General features: G+C 44.0%; 1 long non-coding RNA gene across 1 annotated transcript; it reads right to left on the bottom strand.

Moving 5' to 3' along the window:
- Positions 1-216: 216 nt before the first annotated feature.
- LOC122659687 lies at positions 217-14,084 on the bottom strand. The gene is made up of 3 exons (XR_006332530.1): positions 13,940-14,084; positions 441-447; positions 217-227 (listed from the first exon to the last, which is right to left on the bottom strand). It is a non-coding gene; the product is annotated as an uncharacterized LOC122659687 (long non-coding RNA).
- Positions 14,085-15,168: the final 1,084 nt, after the last annotated feature.

The raw sequence follows: 15,168 nt of genomic DNA, 5'->3' as shown, positions 1-15,168 counted from the left end.
CAGAGAGTGTTGGGAGGTTCCGACACATGGCTCGCCCCTCCGGCCACGTCCTGTTCTTAAAGTTGAAGACTCTTTGGGCTTGCCTTCAGGTTTGGAATAAAATAGTTTTTGGTGACATCCACCAAAATGTCAGAAGGGCGGAGGATAGGGTGTGTAGGGCTGAAATAGAATTTGAGCAAAGCTCCATCGTTACTTCTAGAGAAGAGTTGGAGGAGGCAACTAAAGTGCTCAACGGAGTGTTGCTACAGGAGGAAATTTTTTGGCACCAGAAATCAAGGGTTCGTTGGCTTAAAGAAGGGGACAGGAACACGAAGTTTTTTAATACCAAGGCCAAGGTACGCAGGTTGGGTCAAGGTGTGAACAAAATTAAGGATGTGAATGGAGATTAGATCTCTGACGCGAAAGACATTGCAGTTGAAGCGGTAAGGTTATTTACTAACACATTTTCTTCACAATGTTGCCAACACGACGAGGATCTTCTTCAGAACATCCCCTCATTGGTGTCAGATGCGGAGAATACCCACCTCATGTCCCCCTCGTTGTTGGAAGAGGTAAAATTGGTAGTGTTTGGTCTATCTGTAGATAGTGCCCCTGGCCCTGACGGGTGCACAGGTTATTTTTTCACGACTTGCTGGGATATTATAGAAAATGATGTATGGGCTGCGGTCAAGGAATTTTTTGCAGGGGGTTTGTTGCCACGGTGTTACACCTCTACTAACTTGGTCCTAATCCCAAAAAAAGAGATCCCGGAGACTATGGCTGAATTTTGCCCCATCAGTCTGTGCAACTTCTCCTACAAAATAATTGCCAAGGTTATCTCAACAAGACTTGCCAGCACTCTTACCCACATTATTTCGGATGAGTAAGGAGCCTTTGTACAAGGCCACAATATTCATGATAACATAGCTTTAGTGCAAGAAGTTGCTCTCGATCTCAACAGGAAAACCCGTGGAGGTAATGTGATTCTTAACCTGGATATGGCGAAGGTGTATGACCATCAGGAATGGGATTATTTATTCAAAGTTTTAAACAGATTTGGCTTTGCGCTAGAGTGGGTCCAACTGGTGAAGAAGACGGTGGAGAATTGCTGGTTCTCAGTGGTGATGGAGAGGGTACCCACTAGTTTTTTTAAATCCTCTAGGGGAGTGCGGAAAGGGGACCCCCTGTCACCTGCTCTTTTTATTCTTACTAAGGAAGTCCTGAGTCGAGGCTTAAAATCTCTATTTGTGGAGGGAAGAGCGGAGTACTTTCACCTTTCTCGAGGATGTCCAGGGATCTCCCACAGTTTGTTTGCGGATGATACAATTATCTTCTCTAAAGGCCTTAAATCTTCATTGAAGCAAATCTGTGGTTTTATAACTAGATATGAAGGATCTTCAGGTCTGTTGGTTAATAAGTCAAAGAGCTGCTTTGTGATGAGTGAGAAAGCATCGAACCACAGAAGTCGAATGGTGGAGATGATAACAGGGTTTCCTAGGAAAAGACTGTCGATCTCTTACCTGGGTACTCCTCTCTACACGGGGCACCTTCGAGTAAGTTATTTTGATAGTTTCCTAGCTAAAATGCGTGCTAAAATGGCGGGCTGGCAAGGAAAAATTCTTTCTTCCGGAGGGCGAGTCATTTTGCTAAAACGTGTGCTAGCGTCCATGGCAATCCACATTATCTCCACTTTGGATTTACCAAAGTCGGTGCTAAGAAAATTCAATGGAATTTGTTCTAACTTCTTGTGGGGTTCATTGGAGTGGGGAAAACGACATCACTGGGTTGGTTGAAAAAAAGTGTGCGAGCCAGTCTCAAAAGGCAAGCTGGGGATTTGCCACATAGAAGAGATGGCAAGGGAGCTGCGCTTGAAGGGGCTATGGAGAATCATGTCTAGCGATTCACTGTGGTGCTCTCTCTTTCAGGGGAAGTATCTAAAAAATGATCACATTGCATTGGCAGGTGTTAAGGCAAATGGGTCGGTGTCTTGGAGAAATGCACTTCGTCACAAGGATTTTCTACTCTCAAAATCTCAGTGGCTCATGGGTAAAGGAGACGTCCTCTTCTAGCTGGACAACTGGTTAGGTTGGGGTGCGCTAATGGACTTCGTTAATGGCGCCTTAAATCTGGATCTGACTATTCGTGTAAAAGAAGTGCTAAATAGAGACGGGTCCTGGGATTTGGAGATTCTGAATAAAATCGATTCTTGTAGCGTGCGTAATAGCTTATTGAACAAAAATTCTCTCTTTCGGACCTGGATGATTGCTTAGTCTGGAAGCCGGCGAGCGATGGTAAGCTCACCACGAAATCCCCGTGGAATGAATTAAGATAGGTTGCGGCAGAAAAACCATTAGCTAAATGGTGTTGGAATAAGTCAACTCCTCCCAAGGTAGGATTCTTCTCTTGGCAGGTGTTGTGCGGAGGGGTCCCCACTGATGATGCTATAAAGAAGATGGGGGTGCCATTAGCCTCAAAATGCCTTTGCTGTGGTCACCCAAGAAGTGAAACAACGACGCATGTGATGGTTGCAGGAGGTATAACGTGAAAGGTTTGGAGGTTTTTTTCGCTGCTATGTGAGGTGGAGTTGATCCCATTGCAGGATGTGCGAAGTTGTATCCTTTTTTGGCACAGCAACGCGTGCTCTAGCAAGCTTTACGGCCTGATTATTGGTATGCTTCCATCATTCATAATATGGGAACTGTGGAAAGAGAGGTTTAAGTGCAGACAAGGGGAAAAGGGTCGTTCGGCCAGTTGCCTAGTGAAGGTCATAAGGAGATGGATCTCAGAGATGCCTCTATCTTTATCGATGGGTAACCCGCCCTCGTTTAAAGAAGCTCTTACTCTTCAGTTCTTTGGCATTTCTCATCGGCCCAAAGCCTTAAAAACGCCTATCCCGATATACTGGAGCCCCCCCTTCTCGTCCGTTAAGCTCAACATTGATGGGGCATGTAAAGGCAACCCTAGATTAGGGGGGGGGGGGAGGAGGGGTAATTAGAAACATGGAAGGAGAAGTGGTTGCTGCCTTGGCCAAGTTCTACGGAAACTGCCCCAACACTATTGCTGAATTGAGGGCGCTGAGAGACTGTCTAAAACTTTGTGAGAGCCTAGGGCTCAAGGATTTCCATACCAACTCAGATTCGATGACCACTATTTTGAGTGTTGCGAAAGAAAGCCATGGTAGTTGGAAGGGATGGTATTGGTTTCAGGAAACGTTGGGGTTGGTTAAATCTCTCAAACCAATGTTTTCCATTACTTATCGTGAAGGGAATAAGGCTACAAACTACCTAGCTAACTTAGCTTGTGGAGGGAAGAGGGACTTGGTTTTTCATGGGGAATCTCACTTACCCCACGAACTGCGCAGGATTATTCATGAAGATGCTATGGGTCTTCTAGTGATTAGATTATGAACTAAGGTTCAGGCAGAGTTGGTTGTAAGCTCTTTTATGAGTGCTAGACAGTTTCATTAGGAGTGCTTAGCATGTTTGGGTTAGGGGCAAGGCGGGTATGTCCCCCCCTCTTGTATTCTTGATTATTCTATTTTAACTTAATAAAATCCTTCGGGCCGGCCCCAGTCCCAGAGAAGTTCGGGTGAAAAAAAAATATGAAGGGGGAAGCCAGTAAAACAAAGAAGTTTGCAAAAGGATTCACACTAGAGATCGGATCTATTTTGTCGGTCCTAGACATTCAGGACTACACTCAATGGTTGACAAAGCAAAGACTATGGAGGACAAATTGAAAGAGAAAGAGAAGGCTATAGCGTCGCTCGGCTTGGCAAAAGGCCAAGTAACTATCAAAATTTTGGGTGGTCAAACAAAGCTTTTCGAGGAGCTAGCTCGAGCCCCAGCCTGACACTATATCGACTGCAAGATGCGGGCCAAACCCCTTTCTGCTCCACTTACAACCGGCCTGCCCAACCCACTGCAAGCTAAGCGACAACTGCGGCTCCTCCATCTTGACCTACAACGAGTCAAGCAAGCCATGCCTCATCTCCAGCCGTGCTATCCAACAAATGCTACGTGTGCCACAAAGTAGGACACATGGCCAGGGAATGCATACACAAGGGATATAACACATACCCACTAATCCAGTCCCACGCTCGACCCTTTCAGCCACAGGCTAATCGGACACAAGGAAAAGTGTTCGCATTGACCAACGAAGAGGCGGAGGCGAATCTCGAGGTGATGACTGGTAAGTCCACCTAACACTGCTAAATTGTAGGAATTAACCTATGGATGCAGGGAAAACTTAATTGCATCCTTATTCTATACAAACCCTAGGTATCTTGACTATCTCGTCCGCCCCCGCGCAAGTGTTATTCAACTCGGGTGCATCCCACTCCTTTGTTTCCAACGCTTTTGCGGATAGGATGACCATCCAACCAAGGGACATAGGGCACGAATTAGTAGTTAGCACACCAACTGGCAGTGTCGTGAGCCTGAAGGAAGTTTATGACCCTTGTCTGGTGGAAATTTGCTGGAAGAACCTAACCACCCGTCTGATCAAGTTCGACATGAAGGACTTTGACATGATACTGGGCATGGATTGGCTATCCGCCTATGGATCAAATGTCATGTGTGCAGAAAAGAAAATCATATTCAAGCTGAATGATGGTTCAGTTTTCACCTACCAAAGTGAACCGATGAAGAAGTCCAAAAGGATAACTTTATCCGCCCTTCAGGCACGAAAATTATTGAATGAAGGATGTCAGGGCTATCTGACCATGGTAATGGATACTGAGGTGAAGATTAAGCCATTGGAGGAACTTGACGTTGTTAAGGAATTTCTCGATGTTTTTCAAGAAGATCTGACCCAACTACCGCCTAATCGAGAAATGGAGTTTGCGATCGATCTAATCCCTGGTGTGGCACCTGTATCTAAGGCACCATACCGAATGACACCTATAGAATTAAAAGAGCTGCAGGTCCAATTACAAGATTTGTTGAAGAAGGGACTAATTCGACCTAGCGTGTCTCCTTGGGGAGCACCTGTGTTGCTTGTGAAGAAGGATGGTAGCATGCGAATGTGCATCGATTATCGAGAACTGAACAAACTTACGATTAAGAATCGATACCCATTGCCATGCATCGATGACCTATTTGATCAACTGCAAGGTGCAAGAGTCTTCTCTAAAATTGATCTTAGGTCTGGATACCACCAGTTGAAGATTAAGGGCAGTGACATTCACAAGACGATGTTCAGAACTTGATATGGACATTATGAATTCTTGGTATTGTCATTTGGGTTAACCAATGCCCTAGCTGCACTCATGGACATGATGAATAGGGTATTCCGGGATGTGCTAGACAAGTTTGTCATTGTATTAATCGATGACATTTTAATCTACTCTAAAAGTGTGGAGGAGCATGCTAAACACCTTAGATTTATATTGCAACGATTGTGGGAACACCAACTGTTCACCAAATTCAGCAAGTGTGAATTTTTGCTCCATCAGATCGGATTCTTAGGGCATATCGTCACCAAGGATGGCATCAAGGTAGACCCAGACAAGGTAAAGGAGGTTCTCGAGTGGGAAACTCCAAAGAATGCCACTGAGATCCGTAGTTTCCTGGGTTTAGTCGGGTATTACTGCTGATTAATCAAGATTTTCTCACGCATCTTGGCACCCATGATAAAGCTAACAAAGAAGGGCACAAAATTTGAGTGGATCGATGCTTGCGAGAAAAGCTTCCAAGAGTTAAGGAATCGATTAGTGACAGCACCAGTGTTGACCATTCCAGATGGCATCGGTGGCATGGTGGTATACACCGACAAATCCTGCACAGGATTGGGCAGAGTGTTAATGTAAAAAGGTAAGATGGTCACCTATGCCTCAAGACAGTTGAAGGAACACGAAAAGAACTACCTGACTCATGACCTAGAGTTGGCTACGGTGGTTTTCGCATTAAAGATTTGGCGACATTATCTCTATGGTGAAAAGAGCGAGATCTTCAGCGACCATAAGAGTCTGAAGTATTTCTTCACCCAGAAGGAGTTAAATATGAGACAGAGGCGGTGGTTAGAATTGGTAAAGGATTACGACTGTGAGGTTCAATACCACCCTGGCAAAGACAACGTAGTGGCAGATGCATTAAGCAGGAAATCCCAAATTGCATCCCTAACTTCCTTGGTTGTTAGCTAACAACTAATAGATGAAGCTCGAAAGTTCAATCTGGAACTCATTATTGAGGGGACGGCTATGCAACTAGCAACTATGGACATACAATCGTCAATCCGGGAAGAGATAATTGAGAAGCAGCCCAGAGACCCCGATCTAGCCAAGATAATCTGGAAAATAAAGCAAGGTGTCCACGGGGACCCAGACTTCTCATTGGCCCATGATGGGGAATTGAAATTTAGAGACAGATTGTGTGTGCCTGGTGACTATAATGTGCAGGACCAAATTATTAGAGAGGCATACAACTCACCTTACTCAATCCACCCTGGGAGCACAAAAATGTATAAGGATTTGAAGAAGTACTATTGGTGGATTGGAATGAAGCAGACCGTAGCACTATACGTGTTTAAATGCCTCACCTATCAGCAAATAAAGGTGAAAAGACATAGACCGTATGGGTAATTGCAGCCACTCCCTATTCCCGAGTGGAAATGGGAAAGAATTACCATGGATTTCGTGACCAATCTACCCAACACCAGGAAAGGGATGAATGCAATCTGGGTAATAGTTGATGGACTGACGAAGGCAGCTCACTTTATCTCCATCAAGATAACCTACTCAATGGAAAAGCTTGCCAAACTATACATTGAAAATGTAATTCTCTTGCATGGCATGCCCGTCAACATCGTGTCCGACAGGGACTCCCAATTCACTTCAAGATTCTAGAAGAGTCTGCAACAGGCACTGGGATCCTAGCTAAATCTCAGCATGGCTTTCCATCCGCAGACAAGCAAACAGTTCGAAAGAACCATTCAGACTCTGGAGAACATGCTCAGAGCCTATATATTAGAAATGAAAGACAGTTGGGACGCCCACATTCCCTTGGTAGAATTTGCTTACAATATCAGCTACCACTCCACCATTGGCATGGCACCATACAAAGCTTTATATGGTCGGAAGTGCCGCACACCGTTATATTGGGACGAAGTCGGAGAACGGAAGTATCTTGGGCCTAAAATGATACAGGCGACCTATGAAAAGGTGGATGTGGTCAGAGAAAAGATTAACTTGGCCCAATCCAGACAAAAGAGTTATGCCGACAATCGAACGAAGGACATTGAATTTGGAGTTGGAGAGAAGGTATTTCTCCGAGTTTCTCTAACGAAGGGGTTACTACACTTCAACAAGAAAGGTAAACTAAGCCCAAGGTATATCGATCCATATGAAGTCCTGAACAGAGTGGGACCCATAGCATATCGATTGGCACTACCGCTGTCCTTGCAAGGTGTCCATGATGTCTTTAATGTGTCAATGCTAAGGAAGTACATTAACAACCCGACACATGTGCTCTCAGTTGAACCCGAACAACTGGATGCTGATATGACCTACGAAGAGCAGCCGACAGAGATACTAGATAGAAAAAAGTATAACATTCGTAACCACCCGGTCGCATTCGTTGAGGTTTGATAGGGAAACTATCCCATGGAGGAAGCATCATGAGAATACGAAGAGAAAATGCAAGAAAGGTATCCTCAACTCTTCGAACTACTAAGTAAGCCAATTTTGAGGATGAAATTTTTATAAGGTGGAGAGGAATTTCAAACTTGCCCCAGACTGATTGGGATTCTGAATGAAGGACAGGAAACTGTGACCAGGCACCCAAACATACTGTGGAGCATCACCCCAGTGGTTGAATTCAGTGGAAAACCTTCGAGGATGTCATCCAGTATATCTGTGAGAAGATGGGTTGCAGACCCATGTAGCTGATGTACCACTTCAGCTCCAGGTAATCTCTCTCCTACCCAAATATGTGGGGCCCACACTTGTTTAGATATGTATTTGGTCTTTGAAGGGGTGTTGGTGCAATGCCCAAGTGATAGGCCTAACACCTGTGCAAGCCCAAGGCAACAATAGTAAAATTGCATTCTTTAGGCGATGCACTGGGCGATTGGCCTAAAGGCCCAATGAAATGCCCAAAGTGTCTGAAATTGACTTTTTGGACTCCAGACACCCGAAAACCATGCATACAGCTTGTGAACACCCTCTAAGAGTAGATGGGAATTTTAGAAACCATTACTCACCTCTGGAATCATGTGGACCCCACCTGTGCAGCCAGAAGGCACTCAAAAATGCATTCTAGGGAGTAGGGACCTATGGCCAAACAGGCCTTAATTGTCCTAAAGCTATAAATAGGAAGGGACCAGCTTCCCATTCATTCCTACTGCTGCTACTGAAATAGAAAGAAAGAAAGAGAAGGAGAAGGAAGAAGAAGAAAAAGAAAGAGAAGGAGAAGGGAGGAAGAAGAAGCCAAGGCTGCCTTGGAAATTGATCTCAGCCTCCATACAAGATCAGTGGTAAGGTTTCAGTCCCTGTACACTGCTGTTATCTATGTTAGATCCCAGTTTTCATACCAGACTGGTGTGTCTCTGACCAGTAGTGCTCAGAGCACCTCTTGGATGCCTAGGGAAGCTTTGGATCTTGCATGCATGAGCATTGCATGCAAGATATGACCATCAAATGGGCTGATATGATGCTACTACTGCAGTAGAAACCAAAATCAATCTCTGAGAAGAGCTGCACTACAGACTTGCACCCAAATCATGCTGTATGGGCAAGGATCTGTGCATGCAATGGGATTTCTTCACACCTTATCATAAGACCAGACTTGTTCTATGTAAATATATGTAAATCAAGCCTTGCATGCAGCCAAAGTTGGATCCAAAGCCTGAGCTCAGCCTGGACAGCCATTCTCTATGCTGTCAGAGCTCACCCCAGCTTCCAAATGAGTAAACCAAGCTTGATTCCATTTGGACCAATGCATTTAGCTCCAATTTAGGTCCATGACCATCCTACTTGCTTCCCTGATCGAATTCATGGCTAGCCTTGCTGTGGAATTCAAGAAATGGAGTTGAAACTGGTGTTAAACAGGCTTTGGGCGATGTATTGGGCGATTGACCAAACGCCCAGTGAAATGCCTAGAGATGGTATTTGGACTCAGATATGATTTCTGCTTTTTGAATCTTCACCAATGGACCTAGGACAGCATGGGGAGGATGTAAATGACCAAAATACCCTTCCCCATTGGTCCTTGCTATCATCCATACCTCGGATGCTCAAGTGGGTCCCACAGGGCCAGTAACCATGCACAGAACTGGTTTCGGCTGGGCTATAAACCTTTGCATTGGTTTATGTGTTTGATAGGGCCATGCATAGGCAGGCCATGCTATGGAAATACTGACACAAATGAATCCTACATCTCTGGATGATGCACTAGGAGATGGACCCGAAAGCCCAATGCAAGACCCAGAGAAATCTAGCAATACCTATATACCTATAGAGTCAGTATAATTAAGCTTAGACCAACTCTAGGACACTAATGTAATCTTAAACCTTGTTTGACACACTTTTATGATCCGATAAACTAGGTTTTGATCCTGAGCTCGAGGTGTAGTGCCAGTTGCCAGTCGGGACCGAGCCAACAGCTGAGCCAGTAGGACTAGAGCAAGGTGAGTGAAATTACACCGTGTGTGTAAATGTAACATGACCAACGAGTCATGACAATTACAATAATGCTATTTACTCTGTTCACTTATTTCAATTGCTTTATACTCTGTTAAATACTGAATGCCTGATTGATGAATACTGAGAATGAACAATGAATGCTTGTATGTGAACTGCTACTAGATGCCGTAGCCGGCTTGGAAATAAGGCATGTGGTGGCCCGTAGAATGGGATGCGGTTGACACCACCCAACTCATACTATGTCATATAGAATGCATTGGGCTAGAGTATCATCACCCGTGGTACGCACCCTTGGTAATAGGGTTTAAGGTGTTGGATGCCTGTGGGAGTACCCATATGAAAGAGAAAGGAAAAGAAAAGAAAAAGAAAAAGAGAGAAGAAATGGAAATGCTTTGCACCGAAAGGGTGGTTATGAGGCTATATGCTAGCAAAAGAAATATGGTTATATTGAAATGAGGATGGGTGCCTCACAGGTTAATCCCAGAGGGCTGGTCGGGCTGACCTTGGTGACTGATGCGGGAGCTGATCGGTCCTCTCCGATAACTCAATGAGTGTATTGCGGGAAGGGGTTAAAAGCCCACACCAGGGATACATGTATTGGGGATTGTAGTAGCACTTACTTGCCTTAGTTGTGATGCTAGGTGGCTAATAAATAAAATGAACTGCATCTCATGTAGGACTCATATGGTTGTGCTTGCATGTGCATGCATGGTTATTGTTTTATTCACGGGCTCAGTGGAGCTCACACTCTTTTGTATATGCTTTTGTTAGATGATCCTGCAGGTGGATGTCTCTGTGGCGGGGAGGCTCATCTCTGGAGATGGGCCTTGGTTATTATGACAATATTGGTGCAGACCCGGATGGAGGTCATACCTCTGGTGTGAGTCTTTTCAGTGATAGTTGAGGAGGACCCGTGATGGGTGGGCAGCTAACTCTATTTCTGACCGTGGGATTCTTTTGGTTGTGTTAGGGACCCCTCTTTTGTATAGCTTTGTTTTGGGGCTCGGGTTGCCTAACCCTATTTATAATCTTTTGTAAAGCTGGGTTGGATAGAGTTGGGACTGCTGTTGTTGAGAGAGAGAGAGAACTAAAACAATGATGGATGTATATATGCTTTCCTTTTTGTTTCCTTAAAAGCTTAATGTAAATATTAGTTTTCCGCAGCACTCTGTGTTTTACATCTTGCATTATTGTGGATGTGTGTGTGTTTGTGAATGGATTAACAGCTTCTAGATCCTTGGGGTTTGGCGGATTGCTACTGTGCAATTCGGGTCACCTACCTAATGCTCTCAGGGGTGGTTTGGGGTGTGACACCTAGGGTCTATTAAAGTCTTAAAAATACAAACCATTCAAAGGTTAAGAGATTCCACAGATTTAAGGATCCAAAAGCTAGGGTTTCTCTTGGGTGTTTGAAACCCTAAGGTCAATGGGGTTCAAGGAGGGATTTTAATGGGTGCATTTAAAGGTCACAACACCACTATGAGGCCCAACACATAGTTAAGGTCATACCTTGGGTTCCAATGGAACCCCAAGTTAACTCCAAATTTCCAAGATTCCATATCCAAAACTAATGAGGGAAAAAGGGGTTCTTAAGGACATCGAGGGTAGACCTTGACACCACAACAGATCACTTAATTAGTATAATTAGGGGGAACTTTAGGTTATAATTAACCCCCATAAAACCTTAACAAGTTCTACTCAAACAGTCACAATGTAGGCGAGGTCACGGGATTAAAATTCTGTCCTAACGTTGTTGTCAAAACACAACCTCAGGGTTTTGGTCCACTTTCGAGGACATTCCACTTTGATTGGGTCCAAGGTCACTTTATAATAATTGTATCCTTTTAAGGGTTGTTTATAACACAACTTGAATCGCATCGATACAACATGTATAGACCAAGTTATGGTCAAAATAGTGAGTAGAGGTCAAAGCTGGGCAGTTCTAGGCAGGATCGGATGCAACATCAGATTTACGCAGGATGTTGCATCCGACCTTGCATCCGATGCATCTAAAACACAATTTTCTTCCCCAATAATCAACCAAATCGATCCCCAAAGCCCATTAATGGCTCCAAGGCCTTGTGGGGATGGTTTCTAAGGTTTATTAAGGTCCTATTAACCCTAATGGCACAATGAATCAAGGCATCTATGGTCCATACTCAATTACTCAACCCAAACTTGGGTTTTTGGGTAAAAATCCTAGGTTTTCATGGCTTAGGTTGTATGATACATCAATGGTACGAGTAAAGGTGTGCAATGGCACCCAAAGGGACTAAGACCATGCCCCAACATAAGAGCATTGAGTCCCAAATGGAACCCAAGCAATTCCCAACCCCAAATACCAAAACCCTAAACTACCAAATAGAGAAATGGAGAGGAAAAATTGGAAAGATTACTTACCACCACTGGAGGCAGCAAGAACAAGGTTAGGTGAGCCCACTTTACTCTTTCCATCTTTTCCTTCATTTTCTTCTTTCCTTATTCGGACAGCAAGAGGGGAGGGAGAGAGTGTGAGTGAGGGAGTTGTTTTCACTTTCCCCCCTCTCTCCTTCTTCTTCTTCCTCTTTCCCCTCTTCAAGATTGGTTTTTGGAGAAATGAGGAAGAGCTTAAGAGCTCCCTCCTTTTATAATTAAAATGGACCTTAGGATCCGTTTGCCTAAGTCCTTAAACCCCAAATCCATTTTAACTCAAGTTGGGCCTTAGAGCCTGTTTGGATAAGGTTTCCAAATGTCCAAAGTGCTTTAAACTTTAATTTAAACATGGTTTGGGCCTTGGTTCATTTAAAGATCAAGCGGGCCTTGTGGACTATGGCCTTTAAGTCATAAAACATATTTTAACTAGTTAAGCTTTGTGGGTCCATTAACATGGTTCAACAAGGTGAGGAAAGGATAGAGGTGGGGGTGGGGTCCATCAGGCCCTGGAATACATCTGTGATGCTCGGAGCATGGGGGCATGTGGGTCCCATACAATAATTTACCCATTAGAGGCTCAACAGTACCATAGGATGCAAGTCCGGATGCAACAACAATCTTGCATCCTGCCTTAAATCTGATCCTAAGAAAAGGCCTTTTCACTTCCTGTTTGACTCTGGGCTTTGGCCCGCACTTCAAGGGCTTTAAGGGGAGTGTGCATACCTAATATTTAGGATTAAAATCTTACCTATTGTGTGGTCTAATCGCCCATCAAAGTGTGATTTCCATCCTTTGGTTCAAGCTTTCCCCTTGACTACTATGATCCAAAGTCACAGGTGTTGACCAGTGGCAGCGCCGCAACATTTATCAATGAAAATTCAATTTGGCCCGAAAACTTAGGGTGTATTTTGGGTGCGGGTATAACACATTCTCGTGCATGGAGTATAGTAGAGGGGGTGGGATGGGAGTTGGTTGATTGGGTGGGTGGGGTTTTGCATAGAGGGTGGGAATGGATTGTAGTGAAGGGGGTGGGGCAAGTACACAAGGGAGGGGTGCATTCCAGAGAAATCTGAGTTTTCAAGGTTATGGTAATCGAAGGAGTCGGAGGAGTGGGGTCAGATTTGTTTTCATTAAATTATGAGCAAATTACACAGACCTCCCTTGACCTTTCTGATAATTCAGGGAACCACCCTTGCCCTTCTGACAACTACTCAAACCTCCCCTATTTTTCAAACTGGGCTTCACTTAACACCAGGCCGTTAACGGTGTTAATAATTAACCTGATGTGACCAAAATGCCCTTACTTACAAAAGACAACAACAACACACCTTTTCCCGTTCTTCTTCTCTTCCTCCTCTTCTTCTTCTTCTTTTTCCTCCTGCAAACCTTGAACCCAGATGAGATGCAACAACACTCTTCTACCTAAAACCCACTCCTCATCTTTCTCATTTTGCTTCCACAGCTTCAGATGCAACAACACTCTTCTCTCCAAAACCCTAGAGGCCGAACCAGAACCAGTCCTCACAGCTGTCAAAACCTTCGCCCCTGCAATGATCGCTAACCTTGGCCCAGGCTTCGACTTCCTTGGCTACGCCGTCAATGGAGTAGGCGATTTCGTTTCTTTATGAGTCGATCCAGATGTTCGTCCAGATGATATTTCAATCTCTTCAATTAATGGTGTAGGAAATAGTTCCTCAAGGCTCAGCAAAGTGGTTCTCAAATTATCTCATTAATTCACCCTTGAAAACCTAATCTGCATTCCCAAAACTACGGGTCTTCTCAAAGAAATTGCATTGCTAGTCCGTTAAATTTTTTACTCCTTCCAGATTCAGCTGAGGTTCTCAAATTATCAATTTCTCTATTCTAGTAATCCAGTTCTCATGGAATAATTAATAGTTCAGAGGTGAGAACTAGGGTTTTGGGGACCAGCCATGACGAAGTTCAACGAGATTCAGAAGAAGAGGAAAGCTCAGATCCAAGAAAGGAAGCGGGTTGTTCATGGCAACCCAATTACAGAGAAGCTCAAGAACAAGCCTCAGCCACAGTCCATCTCCAGCAAGCGCAAGAGGAAGCTCGATCTTTAAGAAATGGCGAAGGGAACAGAAGACCCTTCTTCAGAAGGGTGTCGTCACCATGGAAGATGTTGAGATGGCTGACGCCGAAGGGACATTTGAAGATACTAAGAAGACTTCGACAAAATTTCACTTGAAGAAGAATGCAAAGCTTAAAATTAAACAATTGAAGTGCAAAGGTAAGAAACAAAAAGGATCATCTGCACCAGTGGCGGAGGCTTCAGTTGATGTGATGGTGGAGTAACTAGTGAAGGGACAATGCATTTCTAACACACTATGACTTGAGCTGCTCCATCATGCTGGTTTTTTATGTGAACAAATTGAAGAACTCTTATGTAACTTCCCAAGTTATTCTCACTTACATTTTTTTTTACCTGACTTACAAGCAATGGACGAAGTGAAGCAATAGAGGCAAAAAAAGTTCTCAGTATTAGAGTTCTATAATCTTCCATGCTTAGACCTTAGTTCTAAACCCTGCAACTATGGGAATCTGTTGAAATCCTAGAAATTCGAATCAGGAAGAAACAAACATTGGAATTTTTTATTTAATAAACTTGGGGATTTTGTTACTAGAGAGAAATTTTCCATGCTTAGACCTTAGTTCTAACCCCTGCAACTATGTGAATCTATTGAAATCCTAAAAATTCGAATCAGGAAGAAGCAAACGTTGGAATTTTTTATTTAATAAACTTGGGGATTTTGTTACTAGATAGAAATTTCATTGATTTTCTGGAATTTTAGTGATTCAAAGAAGGAAACAATGTAACAAATAAAATTGAAAAGTTAAACCATGGTAATTCAGAAAAAGGTTGCAGTGATTCATCCAATTCGATTCCCATTCTCTGGTGGCCTCCAAGTGCCTGACCCGTCTGGAATGTCTTATTGCAAATTTTGCAGCGATAAGGCGACTCGGTCGGGGTTGCATAGGGGTGGGGGCAGGTGGGTTTGCAGGCGGAGACGGCACTGCCTTGGTTCCAGACAGGGGTAATACCGCCTGCAGGGACATACAGTTACTGGGCAGACCAGTACACGTTGTTCGTGATGGAGATGGCGCTGATGGGTTTCTTA

This window comes from Telopea speciosissima, chromosome 4 (genome assembly GCF_018873765.1).
Source record: "Telopea speciosissima isolate NSW1024214 ecotype Mountain lineage chromosome 4, Tspe_v1, whole genome shotgun sequence".
In the NCBI taxonomy this organism is placed as follows: Eukaryota; Viridiplantae; Streptophyta; class Magnoliopsida; order Proteales; family Proteaceae; genus Telopea; species Telopea speciosissima.
The sequence above is the reverse complement of the archived record's forward strand: the minus strand, read 5'-3'. Positions and strand labels throughout refer to the sequence as shown.